Below are 23122 nucleotides of genomic sequence, written 5' to 3'. Positions count from 1 at the left end.
ACTTAACACATTATGTATACTAAAAGGAAAAGATGAAGTAAAGTTCACCCTGAAGTAAAGTTTGTTATAAAAATAGAAGAAAAAAATCATGAAAAACATTGGTAAAGGTTTGGGAAAAATCCATTGAAAGATTGAGCAAGTTAGTTTTGGGTTTGTGACGTCATAAACGAGCAGCTGCCCCGTATTATGTTATGTAATATAAAATGCATAAATTTCATTTTTTTAATGATTCTCTCGTGGCATCTGACTCATGGTACAGAGAAAGCAAACCGTGTAATTCAGAACATTCATCGTTGACTTTTATCCATATATTCAACGAACACCAGACGCTAAATTCAGAATTTGCCTTTCGAGATGCTCTGAGCATGCCGAGTGATTTTGTTTTTCAGCAAGTCTTTGAAAATGAAACCTCGACCACTGCAACCTGTTTACGTTTTTATTCTGCGTGGATGATATCACATGACGCTTATTTACAATAAAAACGTGGCTATTTTCATCGCCTTTAGCCTTTCTAAATTTGTGGAAAAAGATAGCTATGTTATAAAACTTTGTTGTTCTTATTTTTAGATCTATTGAATCGAAGCCAAATGATAAATGGGGAAATGATGTACCGTTTTAACTGGGTAACCTTACACTCTTAAAATAGTTGGGCTAAATGCCCAACTATTAACCAACCCTGTCCAACATACTGTCCACACAAGTATCATTAAATTCTACCCAAATTGGTTGATAAAAACTAATAATTGGGTAATAAATTTACTCAATTGGATAATAATTGCCCAGAATATACATTTCTTTTACCAACATACACAACACAGTGGACAGTATGTTGCCCCGCAACAGTTTACATGTACACGTATGTTATAAGAAAACAAAGTATAAGTATTAGAAGTAGTATAGTTGTGATATAGTAGTATATATACGTAGTAGTAGTAATTGAAGTAGTAGTAGTAGTAGTAGTGGTAGTAGTAGTAGTAGTACTTGTAGTAGTACTATAGTAATAGTAGTAATGGAAGTAGTAGTAGTAGCAGTAGTAGTAGTAGTAGTAGTAGTAGTAGAAGTAGTGGTAGTAGTAGTATCAATATCATTGATATCTTCATAACTACTTATAAATGGTGATGACGACCGGTAATACTTTAAGAAGAAGACGGTTCTTTGCCGCAGATAAATATAGCTTACATTGAGTTTTATCTGTGACAGGTGGTAAGCGGCGGATTCATTCACATCTTTTAAAACAACAGTACCCCTATATCCAGTTACACCACCAACAACCAGATCGGTCATAGTTATTACGTTATTATCAATGGCATGTCATCAGTCGGTTTGGAGTCGTTTTCGTTGGTGTGAAAGGGCATTACTATACCCAAAGGCCCTATTACAAATGCATTACATCACTGCGAAGGTTGTTCAAACCGCTGATATGTTTGCCCTTACCTCTGCGCTGAAACTGTGTCACAGACACGATAACATAAATTGACTGGGGAATACTGTAATCTTTGTTTTAATCCGATTACAGTTAGGTTATAACTAGAAAGGAGACTCCGTAATAAATTATGACGCGTAACTGAAGGAGAGCTCCTTAAAAGTTGAAACGGAATCAGTGTGATATTGGAGAATTCGGGGAATTTGTATTCCTTGAACGATATCGTGTTCCAGCTGTAATGTCGGGAAATTAAAGAAAAGGGAGAACAGAAATTTATTCATTATAGCCTATCGAAGTTTTATTTTCTCGATTACTCCAAAGGTTCTGTAATAATTCGATTACGCTCTTGTCTTCTTGTGGGCTAGTAGGATTAAATGAATCCTAATTTGTATAGATTATCTTTTTTGACATGAAAGATACCAACTGGCAGTGGCGTAATGAGCCAAGATTTTGAGGGGGCTCGATATGGCGTATCGCGTAAGATTAATAAAATGTTGCTAGCAAAGCGAGCGAGCAAAAATTTCGACATTTTTATTTTAAAAAAATCCAAGTTTGTGACAGATTTTGACATAATATTCAGAAAAAAAAAAATCTTTTTTTTAGGGGGGGGGGGGCTCTTACGCCAGTGCCGATGGGTAGTAAACTATATTCATGCATGAAGGGAAAGATCAAATTGGTTTGAAGAAAAAAAAAGAAATTCGAAAACCCTATACCATGGATCAAAGTTTATATAACGTCACAACATGTCGAGCGTTCAATATGTTGAAACTAAGCGTTGCTCTTTCCTGTAAATTGATGACCTATATATATCTTTATGGTAAAGTTGACATTCCTACATCGATCTTTAAATGAGTTGGGTTAACCAGCAAACATTATTCGACTCCCAGTCGCTGTCTTAAAGGGATAATCCATCATGTCCAGGCTGAAAGCAGCCCGGGGGCAGTCAAATATATTGCTGTACACACGCGTGACCAAAAAAAAACGAACTTAAAGGGGTGTTTTTCTGTTTTGGACGCGGTCCTTGCGTGGACTCGTTAAGGGTATCAAAAACACCGGTTTTCAAGAAAAAGGGTAGTTTTGAAAGATTGGTTAATTGTCAATCGTGGGGTCAAACGTATTAAGGGTATGTTTTTTCCGAAACTTTTTCCCCGAGGTCATATTTTGGCGACAACTTGTTTAGGGCCCAAAATGTGTGTAAATAAAGCCCGCGAAAACCCTGTTTAGAGGATTATTTTGCACACAGAGAAAAACTCGTTTAGGGGAAATTCCTTGGTCACTCATGTGTACTGCAATCCGGAACTGCAGTATACAGGGAGTTTTCATTCAGTAAAGTACGGAGAATCCAAGAACATAGAAAATGTATATAAAAAAATGTCGATGAAATGACAAAGAATAGCTGGGAGGTGATGGACGAAAATTGGTGAGGTGGAACAGCAGGGGGTGTTTCACAAAGATTTAAGTATGACTTAGAGTCGCACTTAAATGTCTAGTTGCGCGTAGTATGAAAGGCATGACAGTATTGGTCAGATCATGCCAAGAGGACGCGCACTACTGCGTATTGATCAATAAGATTGCGCGTTGCATATCATGTACGCGTCGACATTTAAGTGCGACTTAAGTCATACTTAAATCTGTACGACTTATACCGTGTTTACACAGGGACACGGCTCGGGGGTTCGACACGCGAGCCGTGTCGAACACGGCAATTTTATGCTGTGTAAACGCGATCACTGTGATCCGCGAGCCGTGTCGAACACGGCTTTTTTGATCCGCCAAAATCGTAGGTTTCAACCCGCGAGCCGAGTCAGACTCGGCAATTTTTTCGTGTGTAAACAGAAAGCCGTGTCGAACCCTCTTGACCTAGGTCACTGCGCGCGCTTTCACTTTTGGCATTGTTGTTGTTCGCACGGACAAGATTCGATTCTGGCGGTGAATTTCCCGCCTTTAATTTGCGACGTCATAATTCTTCTTCCGTTCGAGATCCGCGAGCCGTGTTGAACTCGCCTTTTTATATGTACGTATAAACGCGATCACAGCATGCCCTCTTCGCAGCGTTCGACCCTGCTTGAGGATTCAACACTCGAGCCGAGTCATGTGTAAACACGGTATTAGAGTCGCACTTAAATGTCGAGTTGCGCACGGTATGAAAGGCTTGACAGCATTGGTCAGATCATGCCAAGAGGACGCGCACTACTGCGTATTGATCATTAAGATTGCGCGTTTCATAATGTACGCGTCGACATTTAAGTGCGACCTAAGTCATACTTAAATCTCTGTGAAACACCCCTCTGTTTGTATTAAGTTTCAAAGCTGACGAAAGATCGGAAATATGTCGTTCGTTTAGAATCAAGGACTATATAGACTGATATTTTGATTAATAAGTTTTCAATAAATATTTTCTGTTGTTCTTTGTCAAGAGTGGCATTAGACAATACTCAATATAAACACTGCTTTTTAGTGGATCTCTCCATTTTTTCAGAACCTTAATTTATAATGTTTAAGATATTTTGCTTATACATAATATTCTGTTATGTTTAATTGAAAAATATCATATATTGTACATGCCTCAATTTATATTGTCTGTATAAGGTTATTGTAATTTTTCGACCACTTTACTTTGTTCTGTTGAAAATGAAATAAATTGAAATTGATTTGAATTAACAAAACATGTTATTCTTTCTTGAATTCCCCGTACGTTGCTGAGTGCAAACTTCCAAAAAAAGAAAGTAAAATTGGGCAAACAAAATATTGCAATTTTCATCAAAATATGACAAGGTACAACAAATATGTTTACATTATTTCCGTTAAACGCTTCTTCTCTGTTAGAAAAATTTATCCTTAGAATACAAGATGCTCCTGCAGCAGAGTCTCGAGAACAGGGGAGCGTTTCATCAATATTTATGTCCAACAAGTTTTCAGGGGTCCGTTGCAGAAAGAGTTTCGTTTAAACGCAAGTCAAAAAATCAATCGCAAGTCCCAAATGCGCGCTGTTGATTGGTTGAAAATCAAGTTGCGCATGATTTTTAGAGTTGCGATTGATTGCAACTCTTTCTGCAACGGGCCCTGATCCAACAACTTTCCCCGATCCTGATTGGCTGAGAGGTACTGTTGCTATGGTAATTGTCGGATAAAACAGGACTTGTCGGATAAAATCCTTTCATGAAACGCTCCTGTAATCTTACCAGATTACGTAATCTTACCAGATTACGTAATCTTGCAGGAAATTGGTATTTGGTGTATGGAATCTCACAAATTTCCTTGAATAAAACATCCTTTTCCCCCTTTTCAAACAGACCTGGGGCCTGTTGCAGAAAGAGTTGCAATCAATCGCAACTCTAAAAACCACGCGCAAGTTGATTTTCAACCAATCAACAGCGCGCATTTGGGACTTGCGTTTGATTGTTTGACTTGTGTTTAAACGCAACTCTTTCTGCAACGGCCCCATGTTCTGTTAAATTGCAGAAAAATTCTTGTTTTATGAATTTACAGAATGATTCTGTTATTGTATTCTGCAAAATTTCCTCTTTTTTTCTTTAAAATCACGGTTTGTTTTAACAGTGTATGCACGTCTTTATGTACAATGAGCAAGCCAATGGTCCCATTCATTTTTGTGTGTGTATTTTATTGTGTGATTTCATATTCATTCAAATTTTTTTCTTGTAAAGTAACAATTTTAATCATTATGTATTAGTATTCATTCTCATGTAATTTTCTTTTTCTTTAATTTTTATAACAGGGCTCTGAAACTTTTGTGTAATGCGCAATATGAATATCATTTATTATCTTTATTTTTCTCCAAGAACAAAAGCTTGACTAATGATTTAACTTGTAAGATAATATTTTCTGCAACTTATTTCGTTACAATGGAGACATGTCATATACATAAATACATAAAAAATGTGAAAAATATGATGATATTTTTGCTGTTTCATAAGACAGATGTTTGTCACGTCTGTGAACCTTAGTATTATTTAGATCATAATCAAGGGAATTGGAATGTGGCTTCATACCTTGTATGTTATTTTTGTCTGTAATTATGTTTTGTCTTCTATTTTCTTTGCAAAAGACAATGAATGTATATTTACTTCTTTAATTCCTTATGAAGATACAGCTTCGGTTGTGGCAGTAAAACAAAGTACAAGGTGAATCAAACAACCGTACACTAGTATTAAAATATCGGGCAAAATACTGTCCACACAATAATTAGTTTTCAACAAACACCGTGTAGTTTTCACCCAAGGCACACATTATTTGTTTAAAACTACCCAGAATTGGATAAAGTTTTAACCAATTGTTGTGTGGACAGTATGTTGCCCGTCGAGAGACTTTCTTTCGTGTATATAGGGCTTCAACAGAAAATGCTGAATGTTTTATTTATACTGTATATGGGCGAAATTTGTGAAATTTCTTTCGTTACGGAGTTTTTATTTCATCTTGAATTGATTCTATTTGACTGACCCAGAGCCAAACAATACCAACTGTGTCGATAGATACACAACAAACAAGACTAGGGTGTGTGCGCCTTTTACATAGTATCACTCTGAAGTCGTGTGCTAAGTTTCATGGAAAATAAAAATGTAGGCAGAAGTAACAAAAATCGTCCATAAAACAGAGCCTTGATTCATTTTTGTTAAAGGGGAAGTTCACCCTGGAGGCGCGATAGCTCAGTCGGTAGAGCGGGGGATTCGTATTCCGGTGACCCGGGTTCGATTCCCACTTGGTGCGCTAGTGCCCTTTGGTAAGGCATTAATCCTCAGTACCAGGTCCTTCGGAGAGGACCTTAAGCCGTCGTTCCTCTGGTTGCTTGCTTACAAGCATTCATGCTTTCTTAGCAATCAGGTAAAAAATCACCACCAATCACCCTGAGGGACCCTTCAAACAGTTTATTGTAGAATAACTCTCTTCAATGGATTTTCCTCAAACCTGCACCAATATTTTGCTATTATTTTTCTTCTATTTTCACAGCAGACTTTTCTTCAGGGTGAACTTCCCCTATCACCTCTCTCAAAGACATTGTGTACAATGTTGGTGCTTGTGTTTGTAAACCCATATTCAATATGGTGGAACCTTTGATAAAAACACTTACTGTCTATAGCATTATCGGAAGTAATGTGTAGGGGCGGAATTCTGAGCCTAAAAGTCATCGATTTGTAAATTTATTGATGAATGAGCACGCATCAGACTTGTTTTGAGGGGCTATGAAATGAAAATGGGGGCAAATTCCATATCGAGTGAAATTTTTATTTAATTGTTGTTTTTATCATCCATCATTTTATTACCATACACACTATCTCCATTTTTTGCATTTTCATGGTTGTGCGAGCACACTCAAAAAGTTGAGAATAAGAAAAATGTATTCTTTACTAACAATTTCTCAGGATCAGTTGACCTTATGTACAATCAGCAGTAGATGTGAAAGTATGGAGTGGGTACGAGAAATAACATGTTAGAGAGGGCGCTATACCATAAACCCATAAACCCCTGTGACGATACGTCACCAAAAATATGGCGCACTCAAGCATGTACATGTACGTCATCAAAATTTTGTGTGGAGTGGTTAATGGATGATAAAACACCATGAGCACTATAAAAGTCACCAGAAACAAATTTCGCCCAGCTCAGTTCTTACTCAACCACAAAAATGGGGATTTTTTTGATAACTTATGCATGCCTTTAAGGAAACCAAATTGTAAGGATAAATTTATCTTATCAGAAAGAATAAAATGAGAGAAGAAATCTAAAACTTGTTTTATCAAAATCGGTTATATAGAATAAGCGAGTTATGGAAGTTTGAAAACTCTTGTTGTATACTTTCTATGGGGATCCTCAAATTGGCAAACGTGCTTCAAAATGGCTGATTTTGTGGACAACTCTCCATTTGTTTTGTACACAAATTTTCAGATTTTTCTAATTATCTTTCAAATTTCATCTTGTCTCGTTCTGAGCACAGCAAATGTCATGGAAAAATATAATTCACACTACATATGTCAAGGTCAGGAGGGATGAGATACTGTGAAATAAGTATAATAAAGGGGAAATCTGAAAATTTGTGTACAAAACAAATGGAGAGTTGTCGACAAAATCAACCATTTTGAAGCATGTTTGCCAATTTGAGGATCCCCGTAGTAAGTACAAAAATACTCTGTAAACGGCCATAACTTGCTTATTTCATAACCAATTATGATGAAACTTGTGTTAAATTGTTCCTCTCATGTTACTCTTTCCAATATGATTGCTTCTCTTCTTGGGTTTTGGTTTCCTTTATTAACCAATCAAGTTCATTTCTTTCAGAGAGGTTGCTTAGGAGTGTAGAAAATCACCTGCGAAATTTTATATCTCAAAATAATATTCCTTTGAAAAGTTACAGCATTTTGATTAAGGGGGGCCTACTTTTTTGTTGAGTATATTATGTCTGAAAAATCTCCCAAGGAGATAATGTAATTGAGATGGTGATTCCTGTAACTTTATTTGTCACTTTTTAAGTACCAAATCATAATTTGGGATACAGGTCTTCATTTTTACAACGTATAAGAGACATAGCGGCAAACGGGACCTTAACAGCCGAGATTAAACATTTTAAAAAATGCCTTTAAAGAGAATAGTGATAATAGTTGATAAGTGCATGAAAATATTTGTGACTAAACCACTCGTGGAATCAATAAGAAGTCTCTATGGACATGGGCGGCATCAATGCAGTTTGATTGACCGAGGGGCCGGGGTGGGTGGGGCAAGACAACGTCCTCATTGTGACGTCATCACTATGGGCATTGTAGAGTCACATGACCCAGACCACCCTCTTTGGGACTCTTTTTACCTTCCCTTTTTCATTTTTTTTTTCAAATCGTCCTGTGAAAAGCTTGAACTTGTGACTTCAAGCTGCTAAATGGATACTATAAACATATTCTTTATAATGACTGTCTATACGTCTATTGTGTGTAGATTTGTGTGATTGTAGTTTTTTCTGACGTAAAAGAAGACAAAATAGTGTGACCCTCACCCGAATGAAAGCATTAGACAAACAACGTTTATTCCTGCTTGCCGCTTTGAAGACCATTCCCAGGGTTGAGCATTATCTCCTCTCGGCTTACCCACCATCAAGAAGGCACCTGGGATTCGTCAAGATAGGTCTAGGGTCCATGGTCAATAGTTGCATCCATGCAAATGAAGGATAAACCGGAAGACGCTGGTTGACCTTTAAGGTCAAGTACCCTCCAAGATTAATTGCTTTTTAATGATTTGTAAGGCTACAATGAAATATGGACATGAAGGGAGCTGCCTTACAAGGATGACTTCTTTCGGAGATTGCGTTAATTTTTTTTAAGATATATTTTTTTAATCATACTTCTTTTCTTTCTTCATTCATCTGTTCTTAGTATTCAGTTATATGTTATTCATTCATTGTATGTTTGATTTTGTTAGGAAGAAAAGACTGGGGATCAGATTAGTTTTCGATGGAAGAAGAAGGATCTGAAAAAAGGAAATAAAAATGGCTAGACGGTCATTGTGACTGTGTGTATATGTTTTTGAGGGTGTGGAGGAGGTAGGCTATAGATGTTTGAAATGGAAAAAGGTGATTTCTTAAACAAACTTAGGAAACACTGAATATCAAGGAGTTACAGAAAACAGGAGAGGCAGGGAGAGAGAGAGAGAGGGGGAAAGAGAAAGAAAGAAAGAAAGAAAGAGAGAGGGGGGAGATGAAGGGGGGGCACTGGAATAAACTTCAAAACAGGCTTCACTCCCCTTTTTGAAAGCTTCTAGAGTATCCCAGGGTCAATTAAATGCATTACCTCTTCTTCATTTCATCGCTTCACCTTGTGATCATGCATGGACACGTTACTCCGCAGTAAATTGAATTTTAGCTGGCCTACCCCGACGAGTTGACTACCCATCTCGTTTACGTTCCACCCTGGGGATAGCCCTTGACACGTCTTTAATTTGTCAGGAACCGCGGTTATTTCAAGACATCTAAAGCTGGAAACACCTTCAGAATGTCACTAGGGATGGATACCCTGTTGCATCATCAATACGCCTTCGTGGCTATATCACCTGATGGAAGTCATTGTTTTTAACACCTTAAGCCAAAATTTTGATACAAAAGGAGACCCGACGTCATTGATGAATTAAAAATTCAAAATGAAGGAGCGTGTTTATTTCCACGCAGCCCCCATGGGGAATATTACCCCCCCCCCAAATAAAGAAGACAGTCTGCACCTTTTAACAATGAAGTGTTTTTGCATTCTAAGAACGTACCGTACTTAGATCGCGTTTTCTTTCATCCTTATTTATTCGGGATTCCTTTCCAGGCTATACCAATGTCATTCAAAGGGGGACAGTCTTGTTTTGGGAATCCAACAACTGACTTAAAGTGATGCTCCGGGCTGAAAATAATATGATTTAAGCAGATATAGAAAAATCAGACAAACAAAACACTGAAAATTTGATCAAAATCGGACAAGGAATAACAAAGTTATGGCATTTTAAAGATTTGCATTATTCCGGTGAAACAGTTCTCGGCATGTCATCATGAATATTCGATGAGCAAATTGATGATGTCATATTCCCACTTGTTCTTTTGTATTTTATTATATGAAAGTAAATTTATTCAATTTTTTTCTACCAAGAACTTAAAAATTTGAATTGACAACTGATTTAGTGCATTATATATTCATTGCTGCAACTTATTTCATTATAAAGGAAACACATTATTTACACATGTATGAAAAATTAAACATTTATGATTTCATATTTTAACATAAGAAAAAGGAAAGTGAGGATGTGACATCATCAGCCCACATAATGAATATTCATAATGACGTGCATATAACTATTTTCACAAAATATTGCTAAACTTAAAAGTTCCATAACTTCGCTATTTGTTATCCGATTTTGATGAAATTTTCTGCATTTTGCTCTGTAAATTTTACTCCATTTATTTAGATCTAAATATTTTCAGCCCGGAGAATCCCTTCAATCATGATTAACTTCCAATGTCTTTCAAGTAGAATATGTTATTGATGACGATGATTAACTTAGCAATGAATGAGCGGTGTTGGCTCAGCCGGTAACGCGTCTGCCCGTCGAACCAAAGATCGTGGGTTCGAGTCCACCCCGGGCGGATGACTGAAGCCAGTGCGTTGTGTGTAAACGTCTCTCCCATGTTTCATAGATGCAGGCTATGTTACAATGGAAAACACTCCGTCCCTCGGATAGGACGTAAAATGGAGGCCCCGTGTAGAGGAGAGTCACCACCTTTGCACGTTAAGAACCCACTGCACTATTCGTATAAGAGTAGGGGGAAACCCCTGTGTAGTGGTCCACCTGCATTCCCCCCAATCAGTTATATCGGGAGGAGAGACCTGCGGGTCATAGTGATTCAGTTCGCTTTTCGCCTCCCAGGCACAGGTGACGCCAAAACTGAAGAAAACTATTTACTGCTCATTACATTCGTACCGATTTGATAGTTCTCCCCCCCCCCTCTCTCTCCCTCTCTTTCTATCTCTCACACTCTCTCTCTCTCTCTCCCTCTCTGATGTCTTCTGATGAGATTTAGAAAAAAATCTCATTCAGGCTTTTCAGAATACTGCTCCAGAATATGATAAATTATAAACTATTCGCATCCAATTAGATATAATTCGTGTATAATTATACTTAATTCGAAAATATGAAAATGAAGAAATTACCTTATAATGAAATGAAGTCTTCACCATCATCGTCAGCATTGCCGTCCTTATTCTGATTTTAACATCATCTTTATCGTACGAATCGTGCACAGTAAACAAAAAATAGCACGTTGTTTAAGCCTGTCACTCTAACAAGAGGTTGTTTAAACTTGTTTTTAATTGTTTAAACTTTTTAAACAACTTGTTTAAAAAAATGTAAACAGTACTGTTGTTTAAAAAAGTATAAACATTTGTTTAAACAGCAGTTGTTAGAGTGAGGGACTTAAACAACGTGCTCAGAATTTTAAACAGTGTTTTTACAGTGTGACTCGCATTCTCATATTGGTTAATCCATTCTATTGCCCAGTATACAGGTCAATATTCTGTTCGTATTGGGTCTCTTATAAAAGGTATATAGGCCTATGTATATTATCCTCGTGACGTAAAGCAAACCGCATTTCAATGCACTTTATTCCTTGAAAATCTATATCAACTTCACATTTCATTTTTCCGCTTTTCCCCCCTTTTTTCCGGAAGAGTACTGATTTTTGTCTTGACATGAAATATGTTCTGAAAGAAATCATCCGTTCCAGTATCACCTCGGTACTGTTATTCATAAAATTCGGATATCTCGACTTCCTCCCCTCAGGCGACACATCAGTTTGAGTGGTGTTGTTGCCATGGGGATGAGATGCTCTTTATCGGATAATGGTAGTTACGGTCTAAGCATGCCCGGAGGTCAATCTATACACGGAATGAAAATCGAAGTGGATATGAACTTACCTCGAATGTAGACCACAACGAAAGCTAGTTCCATTTCACATCGCTGTCTCTTAGGGCATTGTGTTGTTTTTTAGTTTTTAAAGGTGCTCTCGTTAAAAAAATATATATATGCGCCATGTGTATATAATGTGCCTAGGGTTATTAATCAAAATGGATTCGACACGACAGGTATGTTATGCCACTGTGTTCTTGATCAAATATGACACAAAGCGCATACAAATAACTTATATTGCGGTTATGTCTAAATCTAAGATCATACAAGTCATTTTTAATTGTTTAATAACATTCCAAATGAAATTTAAGATGGTTATCTTCAATATATATCAGGTGCTTCAGTAAATGGGAGGGGTTACATCCCCACTAAATTATTGTTTGCGTACACTTTTCATTTTGAAAGCAGGACAAATTGACCATTTACTAAAATCATGCGAGGCAGCTTTTTCATGAAAGTTTCATCCGTTCTGTTTTATCCGACAGTTTCCATAACAGTGCTTCACAGCCAATCAAATTCAAGGGAAGTTGTCAGATCTGATCGCCGGACAAAAATATTGATGAAATTCTCCTTTGATCTTCTTTTTATTGGGTCACTACATAGTCAAGTTGTAGAATGATAAATTTTGGACTTAGTGTGTTAGTACACTGTAATAACTCCGGTGTTGATTTAACACCAGCCCAGAATCTATATATGTCCACACCAGAGAAGTATTGAAACAACACCATTTGGGAATCAAACCGATGCTGTTTTTATACTAATTGGGGTTGTATAAACATCTTTCTGGTGTTAGATCAAAACGAAACTCGTGTTATTAAACACTTCTCTGGTGTGGACATATGTAGATTCCGGGCTGGTGTTAAATCAACACCGGAGTTTTTGCAGTGTATAGGAGATCTGTGACGTAAACGATTAATGGACCCATATAGAACCATGTAAAACTTTTAGAACTGTCTAACTCTTTCGGTGTCTCTAATTGTGTGTTATGGGGCAAGAGTGACATATACAGATATTGAAATAACCAGTGGCGTACCGTGGGTCACAGCATTTTGGGGGGGCACCATCAAAAATTTTGAGTCACTTAGTGAGCGCGCGAAGCGCGCTCAATTGCCAGGTATACTGACCTAAGTAATAGTGACATTTCAAGGACAGTGTCATTAAATGGATATGTATCTCACTGATCACATAATGCGAGCGCAGAAATTTTATTAATATTCAGAACTAAAAAGGACATATATGCAATTTTTTGTAATTATGATACGTACATGTCCTGCTAACAAACAATGAGAGCGCGAAGCGCGAGCTGAAATTTTTGTATATATTAACCCCAAACAGGGATATTTTAAGGACTATATTTTAGGAATCCATCTCTCACCATCATGACCATAGTCATCTAATGCGAGTGCCAAGCGTATGCTGATTTTGTTAGAATTACATCTAAACACATAAAGTACTTTTTGTAGTCATTGTAATCATGATTATCATACGCATCTCACTAATCAAGTATTGCGAGCGCGAAGCGCGAGCTGAAAATTTAGGAAATTCAGACCTTAAGAGGATCATTCTAAGGCTTGTTTGTTGGAATTCACAAAGACCATGCGTATTTCACTATCTAAATGATGCGAGCGCGAAGCGCGAGCTGATTTTTTTTTGGACCCCAAACAGGGATATTTTAAGGACTATTTTTTAAACGGAATCCATCAAGAGTACACATAATATCTCATCATAGTCATCTAATGCCAGTGCATGCTGATGTTCCAAGAATTACATCTAAATACTTGAAGCACTTTTTGAAGTCAATGTAATCATGATTATCATATACATCTCACTAATCAAATATTGCGAGCTCGAAGCGCGAGCTGGAAATTACTTAATTCATTCATTCGTTTATTTCCATTTTCAACAATTACAGTTTCTTCTGTACATGTTGACATATATAAATAACAAAACATATTTCAAATATTCCTGTAAAGAAAATTATATTCAAGATTATTACAAATCAGGTTGGAAATGGAGGAGGCTGCTAAAAAGCGGAGCTTGTAGAGTGCAGCCTCCTAATAAATATTCTTGCAGTTGTTTAGCATATAAAAAAATAAAATAACAACTTGAGCATGACCAGTTGAATCAAAAGGGAAAATGGGAAAGAAAAATAGAAAGGAAATAAGAAAAAGAGAGATTAAAGGTCTCCAGAATCCAGCCCCATCACTCACAGACGGACCTCGCCGATCAACAGGGAAACGAAAGAGATGTAAAAGTGTACGTGACATGATAAACATGTTTGATTAAAAAAATACAAGAGTTTGAGTGATGAAGAGTTAAATTCAATGGTTATCTTGAAGAATTTTTTTGAACTTATATTTGATAGAATTAAGGCTTGGAGATTCTTTGATGTTACTATAATAGTTCCCCAGGGTCTAGGGCCTTCAAAAGTAAAAATTGATTCGTCGGATTGACGTGTGGAATATTTGTGAAGGGTTTTGTTTTTGTTAAATGAAGAATTAAATATTGGTGGTGTCACGAAACCAAGCTGAAGTATATTCTCGCCTCAACGCAAAGAAATACCCGTGACTTTTTTTTTTTGTATTTAAATGATGTTTTATTGGTCACTTCAAGGTACATTCATTCAATACAGTTGAACAAATACGAATGATACATTGTAAGAAATTACATAACAGTTACATAACATAAGTGGATAACCACTGTACCATGTCTCGCCACCTGCGTTCGTGGACACTCCTTTTGTTATTTCGAATTGCTATATTCTTTTCCATTTTATACGATCGAGTTAACAAATCAACACAATCAGAAACTGTTGGTTTACATGATTTACATCTACTTAGATAAATTGATTTCTTTGCAATAACTAAAACATGATTAAAAAGAAGACATTTTATTGACAAAATACCGAGTATTACACTTTTTTCGGTTAATAATGAAAAATCAAACATAGTGAGTTCTTTTCCTAGCTGATTCCAAAATAACTGTGTAAATGGGCAATTCCAAAATAAATGTTCGATCGTTTCAATTTCTGCATTACAGAAAGAACATAAAGGTGAAGAAATGACTTTCATTTTATACAACTTATAGTTCAAGTTTAAAATATCGTTCAATACTTTGAACTGAAATTCTCTGTATTTTACATCAATAGTGTTCAATAGAATAGATGAACGAGCTAAAACCAATTCTTTATCTGAAACATGATATCTGTTTTGAAGTCTAAACGTACTTACAGGACGCTCATATTTTTCTGCTACTAACAGATCATAAAAATGTTTACTTTTTATTTTGTTTAGCTGTACCAACTCAACAGGAAGGATAATATTTGATATAGCAGCATTCTTAAATGAGTCCGTATATGATATTTTAGAAAATTTTGTCTTTAAAAGAGCAGAATACACTCCTTGTAATCGAAAGTAATCGTTGGCATTTAAATCAAATAACCTTTTCATTTCATCCAATCGTCTTAAAGTACATCCTTCAGTAAGGATGTCACTAAAAAACACAATTCTTTTTAAAAACAATTTTCGAAAGAAGATTATATCTCGAGTAACTTTCAGTTGTTTATTGTTCCAGATGATCTGGAACTTCGTATTATCTTCTCTGTTTCTCACATTAAGAGAATCCCAACATTGTAAAATATTTTTATAAAACTGAGGAATATCAAAGTTCAACATTTTAAGACCATAGTTACAGTTGAATACAAACAATCCCCCGTTCTTTTTAAGGTAATATTGAAGAATTTGAAACCATCCTTGTTTATCCGCATGTTTAATTCTCTCTATCCAAAATAACTGCTGGGCTTTAACAGCCGAATACACATCTACCATCTTAATTCCTCCGTTTGATAGATCCTGGATCATGACGTTTCTTTTAATTTTGTCGGGTCCATTCCAAATAAAACTGAAAAACACTCTCTCTAACTTTTTAAGAAACCAATCGGGTAAAAGAGTGGATGAAAATAAATAAATGAATTTGGATATTCCAAATGATTTAATTATTTGAATTTTACCGAATAAAGTTAGGCTTCTCATTTTCCACATGTTTAAAGTAACTTGTATTGATGATAGTATTTCTTCTGCTTTTTTAATTTGCGCAGTATCTGATCCAGTACCCACAAAAGTACCAAGCACATTTATAGTATCTACAAAATTGAAATTATGTCTGAAAACTGCATTCGACACATTACCAACCTTTAAAATTTCTGTCTTATTTAAATTAATTGTTAAACTTGAACACTTCTCAAACTGTTGCATAATATCAAATAATGAGTTAAGAGAATTTACATCTGAACAAAATGAGCAAAAATCGTCTGCGTATAAAGACAGTTTTAATTCACTGGTACCAACTGATATACCTCGTATATCAATTGAATTTCTAATACGTATAGCAAGTGTTTCTAGAGATATTATAAATAAATAAGGGGAGAGGGGATCCCCCTGTCTTACCCCTCTCGTAATTTGAAAGTATCCAGTAGATTTACCATTATTCAGAACACAACCTTCTAAATTTTTATAAAGGGTTTTAACCCACTTAATAAACGATGCGCCGAAACCAAACGAATCTAAACATTCAAATAAATAGTCGTGGTCTAGCGAGTCAAACGCTTTCTTAAAATCTACTGAAGCAATGAATCCTGCTTTCTGTTCCGCCCTAAGAAAATGATATACGTCATGTACGTTTCGGATAGCTTCCCCTATTGCTCTTCCGCGGAGGAATGCAAATTGGTCTTTGTCAATTATTTCATCTAAAACATCGATTATCCTATTGGCTAATGCTTTTGAACATATTTTTGCGTCCACATTTATCAACGATATAGGTCTGTAACTCTCTAGTAGACGTTTGTCTTTATTTGGTTTACAAATTAAAGATATGACACTTTGCTTTTGACTTGCTGATAATTCATTTTCTTGAAAAGAAAAGTTCAAAGAAACAAGTAAGGGTTACCCGTGACTAAAAGCTTGCGGGAAGAAGTTGATTTTATTACAGGTTCAAGACTTCAAGGTGAATCTTCAACACACATGTGTATATATTTCAACACAAGCGCAATAAAATACCAGCTATGAGACATATGTCTCCCTCTCTTTCGTAGCTATACTATCTTCTGACTAAAAGTCACTTTCCTTCCACTATTTATAACGTACCGTTACATAAAAATAACCCACTGTTACATAAAAATATATAAAGTAATACATAGAGAATTCTCTACCCTATGTTTCTCCTTGTTCGAAATTACATAAACTATTCTAGCCAATCAAGGCCCAGGACTGACTTATATAAGTTATATTATTCCTTATCTTGGGGTGGATATAAAGGGATACATAAAGAAACTACTTGGAACCAATCATCTAACAGGACCACCTTACATAAGCATTGGGAGGCGTCTTTAAAGAAATACATAACGAAACTTCTTTGGACCAATCACATCATAGGAGTTCCTTACATAAGTTAAGTTGTTGCTTGTCTGGAGATGGATGCAATGAGTTACAAAGAATAACCACTTTTGGCCAATGATACTATAGGGCTATCTTACATAAGTGTCTGGAAATGAACTAAAGTTTTGTAAAGAGAAACTCTTCCTGACCAATCGCAGTTTAGTACTTTCTTACATAAACTGTGTTTTTCCAGACAGGGGTAATGATTGTTTATCCCTCCCTTGACCATTGTATCAAGGACAAAGACTCCTGCTGTAGTAGAAAAGACCCTGGTCTATTTTGAGCCATGGCCTTAAGACTTGAAGCCATATGAATGTAAATCCTGGCATGTGAAATGGGTAACTGTATAAATTATTAGAACTTTCACATGCCTACTTTAATCTTAGGTACACACCTATCATTTAGAAAGAATATAATTTAACTGTGAGGACTACTTCGTCACAGACAGTAACATATTATTGCTTAACTGATACATGAATTGACCTAAATTATATTGGTACAGTGTTTTTATTTTTAGAATGTTATTGTTTAAAAACAACTCATCTGTGTGAGATCTCCAGGACAAGTTGAAAATAGCACGCAATGCCTTCTTTTGTAAAAGCAATATTCTATGTAGGTAGGTTGAGTGTGTGTTTCCCTAAACAATTGCTCCATAATTTAGATATGGTAAAATTAATGTTGAATAAAGCATTTTTAGGTAGGAAGTTGGAAGAAAAAACTTAACTTTGTTGATAACACCAATATCGCGTAAAATTGTATACGACATATAGAATCAATATGCGATTTCCAAGATAATTTGTTGTCTATTATGAGGCCTAAATTTTTGTTGTAGTAACAACTTCAATGTCTACATTGTCTAATTTGATATTAAATGGCAATTGTTCTAAAGAATTGCTAAAAAGCATGCATTTCGTTTTTGAACATTAATTGACAATTTGATAGCCCTAATCCATTGTACCAATTTATCCAGTTCAGTGTTCAGTACATTAATTAAAATATCGGGGTTAGGATGAGAGTAGAGTACATTTGAATCATCTGCAAAAAGGACATAAGATAATATTCCAGAGGAGTTCTGGATGTCGTTTATATAGATTATAAATAAAAGAGGGCCCAGGAGGCTGCCTTGGGGAACACCCCAGTTAACATTTTGTAGAGAAGAATTTTGTTCATTTATGCTTACGAATTGTTTGCGATTTACGAGGTAGTTTCTGAACCACTCCAAGGCCTTCCCACGAACTCTATAATTTTCAAGTTTGTAGAGCAGTATCTCATGATTTATAGTGTCAAAGGCCTTGGAGAGGTCCAGAAAAACACCTATTGTATGTTCAAAGTTGTCAATAGCTTTTGTGATTTTGTCAGTAAATGAGAGAGTGGCATGAGATGTACTATGTTTTTGGCGAAATCCAAATTGAAAATCGGAAATTATATTATATTTATTCAAAAAATTTAATAATCTTGTGTAGATCACCCTTTCCATAACTTTAGACAAAGTAGGTAATAAGGCTATTGGTCATACATTAATCTTTTCTCCTTTTTTGTGCACTGGTATTATCTTTGATATTTTCATACTGTCAGGCACTACGCCATTACTTAAAGAAAGGTTGAATATGTTTACTAATGGGTCAACAATGTATTCTATAACATTTTTTAATAAAATATTGTCAATACCATCGTGACCACAGCTTTTTTTTGTTTTTTAAGTTGTTCACTATATCTATTATTTCATTTCTATGTACAGGTACTAAAAATAAAGAATTTGGATTTGGTTGGTGAATGAAATCCGTATATTTCTTTCGTGTTAAAGGTATGTTATCTGCAAGGCTTTTTCCAATTTGTGTGAAGTATTGATTGAATATATCAGCTATACAAAAGAATCGTGTATTTCAACATTATTGTGCTTTATTTGTTTGTATGCGTTCTTTTGTGCTTTGTTTATTTATGGCAGTGTTTATTGTTTTCCATGTTTTATTGATGTCGTGTTTGAAACGAATTAATTGATTTGTGAAATATTTTCGTTTTTCACTCCGCAATAGTTTAGTGAGGGTATTTTTATATGTAGTATATTTACGATGTGACTTTTCTGAGCGATTGATTTTATCAGCATAGTACAAGTTATTTTTGCGATTTATTGATCGTAGTATTGATTTCGATATCCAAGGAAGTCTTGGACTCTTTTTATAATTATTACATTTACTGACCAATGGTACATGTCTATCTAAGTGTGAAGTAAAAGTTTTCATAAATATATTATATGCTGCATTTGTATCTTGAGAACTGAACACCTCAGACCAATCCGCGTCTTCAAGACCATCTTTCAAGCTCTGTAAATTATTTGGTGTTAGTCGTCGGAATTTATGTTGCTGGGTATCTTTTTTTTGCTAACCTAAAGGGAGTTCTTGAAAATATCGGGAAATGGTCAGAGATATTCTAGACTCGGGTAAAGGAGAGACATATACTAAAAATATTATCAAAAAGGGTTGCAGATTGGTTAGTAACCCGAGTGGGTTTTGTTATCAATGGTAAAAAGGATGATGTAAGCATGATATCCAAAAATTCATGTGATCTATTGTGATTAGATTTAGATATGTCTATATTAAAGTCACCTACCACATAACAATCTTTATTATAAAAACCGGATTTTGTAGAAAATCTTGCAAGTATTCAAAAAATAATTCAGAACTGAAGAGGGGAATTCTAAGGGCTTTTTGTAGGAATTCACGAAGACTATGTGTATTTCGCAAACCAAATAATGCAAGCGTGAAGCGCAAGCTGATTTTTTTTAATATTCAGATCAGAAAATGCTATACATTCTAAAGACTGATTTTAGGAATTCATGAAGAGCAGACATATATCAGCAATCCACTACTGCGAACGTAAGCACGGACAGGAAGTGTTTTATATTAATACCTTAAAACAGGGCAACTGCTTTAAGTAGTCATGAGATAGATGCATATGTAGCTACATAAAAAATAATAATTCGAAGTGCGAGGAAATACATTTGGTGTATATTGACTTGAAAACGGGAGGTTTTAGTACAACGGGATTATATATCTCGTTAAACAGACAATGCGAGCGCCAGGAACAATGACGACATATATGCTCTGAACAAATTATGATTCATAAAGTTATGATTTTTTTAAAGTAATATGTAACATAATTATGATATAACATTATAATGAACAATAATTTCTTCTTTTCCCACAACGTTTCTTTCCCTTTCCCCTCTTTTTCCCATTTCCCCCGTTTTTTTTTTTTTTTTTTTTTTTTTTGGGGGGGGGGGCTAGCCGAGGGGGGGGGGGCACGTGCCCCCCATGCCCCCCCCCCGTAGTTACGCCACTGGAAATAACTGACTTATGTCATACTATCGTTGAAACCAGGAGACAATGAATAGTTGGCCTATATCTATATAGACGTGTAGCAGGTGGGATTTTCGACCTGATGATGATAATCATAGCACAATCTATCAAGCGCAGAATACCGACGCACATGGTGCTCTTCATGAACATCATAAATGGCTCATTGATGGTGTTCTTAGTATAGGGATGGGTTCATACTCCATTTTGGGATTTTCTGCACCGTTGTGATCCTTTTCAACACTGTTAAAACTGACACCAGTTGGTGTTCATAGAGGACCACACCCTGAGGTGTTAAAATTACACCCTATAGATTAAACATAGCACCAAAGAGTGTAAATGTTACAACAAAAGGTGTTGTAATAACACCTATTGGTGTAAAACTAACACCACCAATTTAACACCGGTGTAAAATAACTGGTGTGGTCCTCTATGTAAACCGGTTAACACCACAGGATATATTTTGGGGGTTTTCGAGCTGGCATAGGGGCAGTGGAAACGGGGGGGGGGGGGGGGGTGGGCTGTTTCAGCTTCTCCCCTATTGAATAATTAACGTATATAAAGATCTTTTGGAAGGATCTATGTCGTCATTTGAAGGGGATGGCATTGAACGCTAAATTCATGTGAACAAAAAAAAACACATTTGAATAAAGTACGAGAAAGAGGGAGGAGGGCGTATTGTTCCTTCTCATATAGTGGCACTTATCTTATAATATTATTGTCGAAATGTCTGTCTGCCTGTATGTAAAGGGGGGGTGTTTTATTTCATTGTTTATTTGAGGGTGTATGTATATTGTTTCCTTTGCAACTTCTTCCCATAGATGACACCCTTGACAAAATGTCCTTACAATTCCGCCGGCTCGCACTTCGCGCTCGCATACAAGACCAAGAAGGGTTGCGGAAGCTACTTTTGTCATTTCGGCATGCTGTCCGCAACCAAATTCCGTAAAAGATTATGCAAATGATCTTGTCCTAAGACACAACCAGGACTGTCTGTGTATTGTCGTAGGTCACTCCTGGGACTGTCCTAGGACAAGATTATCTAAATAAATTTGTCGGCGTTCGGTGCGGACAGCATGCAGATCGTATTAGGACAGAACCGGAGACATTTAGGACAACGTCACGAGTGGTAAATTCAAGGACTAGGACAATCGGACAACTTGCGAATACTCCATGAAAATTATCATCCATATATTTTTTTTATGAATTTAGGGGTGTTATTTTGGTTTTCTTCGACTACAAAGACTATATAGGATTTTCTTTTATTTCAAATCAAATTGCATACATTGGTGGACATCCCAGGGGGACAGGGGCGACGCGTCCCCTCACTTTTTGGAAGGGGGGCATTTGATATCAAATGCCCCCCTCCCCAATATTTGGAACGAGAAAAAAAATAAAAAAATGGAAAGAGAGGGAAAAGAACCAGAAGGGAAAAGAGAAAAGAAAACGAAGAGGAAAAACAAGAGGAGAAAGACGAGTGAATTATATAAGATGGGGGGGGGGGATTTCATGTCACTATGTTAAATTTTCGCTCACGCTTTGTGCCCGCATTGCCTAATCTATGAGATGTATAACTTGCTCAATAGAGTTATATTGAGCTTAAAAGATCAAGTTTTGAAGTAAATATACAAAACATTTCTCGGAAATTAAGTTTTCAATTTGTTTGATTTACAAATAGATTTTATAGTTTTCTATAAGATGACTATATTTTATGGTCTAAATATGAACATTTTCCGCTCGCGCTGCGCGCTAGCATTATTTGATTTGTCAAAAAACTATTCTCTTCGTGTATTCCATATTTTTTTTAAATATCCCTTTTTAGGATGGTCTGATTGTGAATAGTATCAGCTAAAGCTGCTCGCTTGCATTTTGATTGGGGAGTTATGTATACTTGTATCAATTGTAACAAATTATTTTAAATTCCTCTTTTATGATAGTTTATTAAAATTTTCGGCTCACAGTTTGCGCTCGCATTATTTTTGTTAAAAATATATCAACCCATGTATCCTATTCATGATTACAAAATGTCCAGTTATCTGACCTTAATATCAATTTCGAGCCCTCATTTGATTAATAAGTCATGTAACAATATTTTCATGATTTCCTAATAATCATTGTCCGATTTTTTTTCAGAATGGAATATCGACAAGTTTCATATCTCGCTTAGGAAGATAGTCATCATAGTCATTTGAAGACAAAAAAATGACCTTAAAATGTCCCGGTTGCTACTCAAAATATATGTAATGATAAAAATATAAACTTGAGCTTCGCACTCGCATCATTTATTAAGCGAGATCAATATCCAATTCGTAACTGCGCTTAAATTCTTTTTTTTTTAGATCTGAAAATCAAATATATTTAGCTCGATCATCGCGCTCTTATTATTGATATTATAATAAAGAATGTAATTGGAAGTTCCTGATTCTAGGTCCGGATCTAAACACACGCACGCATGTTTATTTAGATACGAATCTTGTGCC

This window comes from Lytechinus variegatus, chromosome 18 (genome assembly GCF_018143015.1).
Source record: "Lytechinus variegatus isolate NC3 chromosome 18, Lvar_3.0, whole genome shotgun sequence".
NCBI lineage: Eukaryota > Metazoa > Echinodermata > Echinoidea > Temnopleuroida > Toxopneustidae > Lytechinus > Lytechinus variegatus.
The sequence above is the reverse complement of the archived record's forward strand: the minus strand, read 5'-3'. Positions refer to the sequence as shown.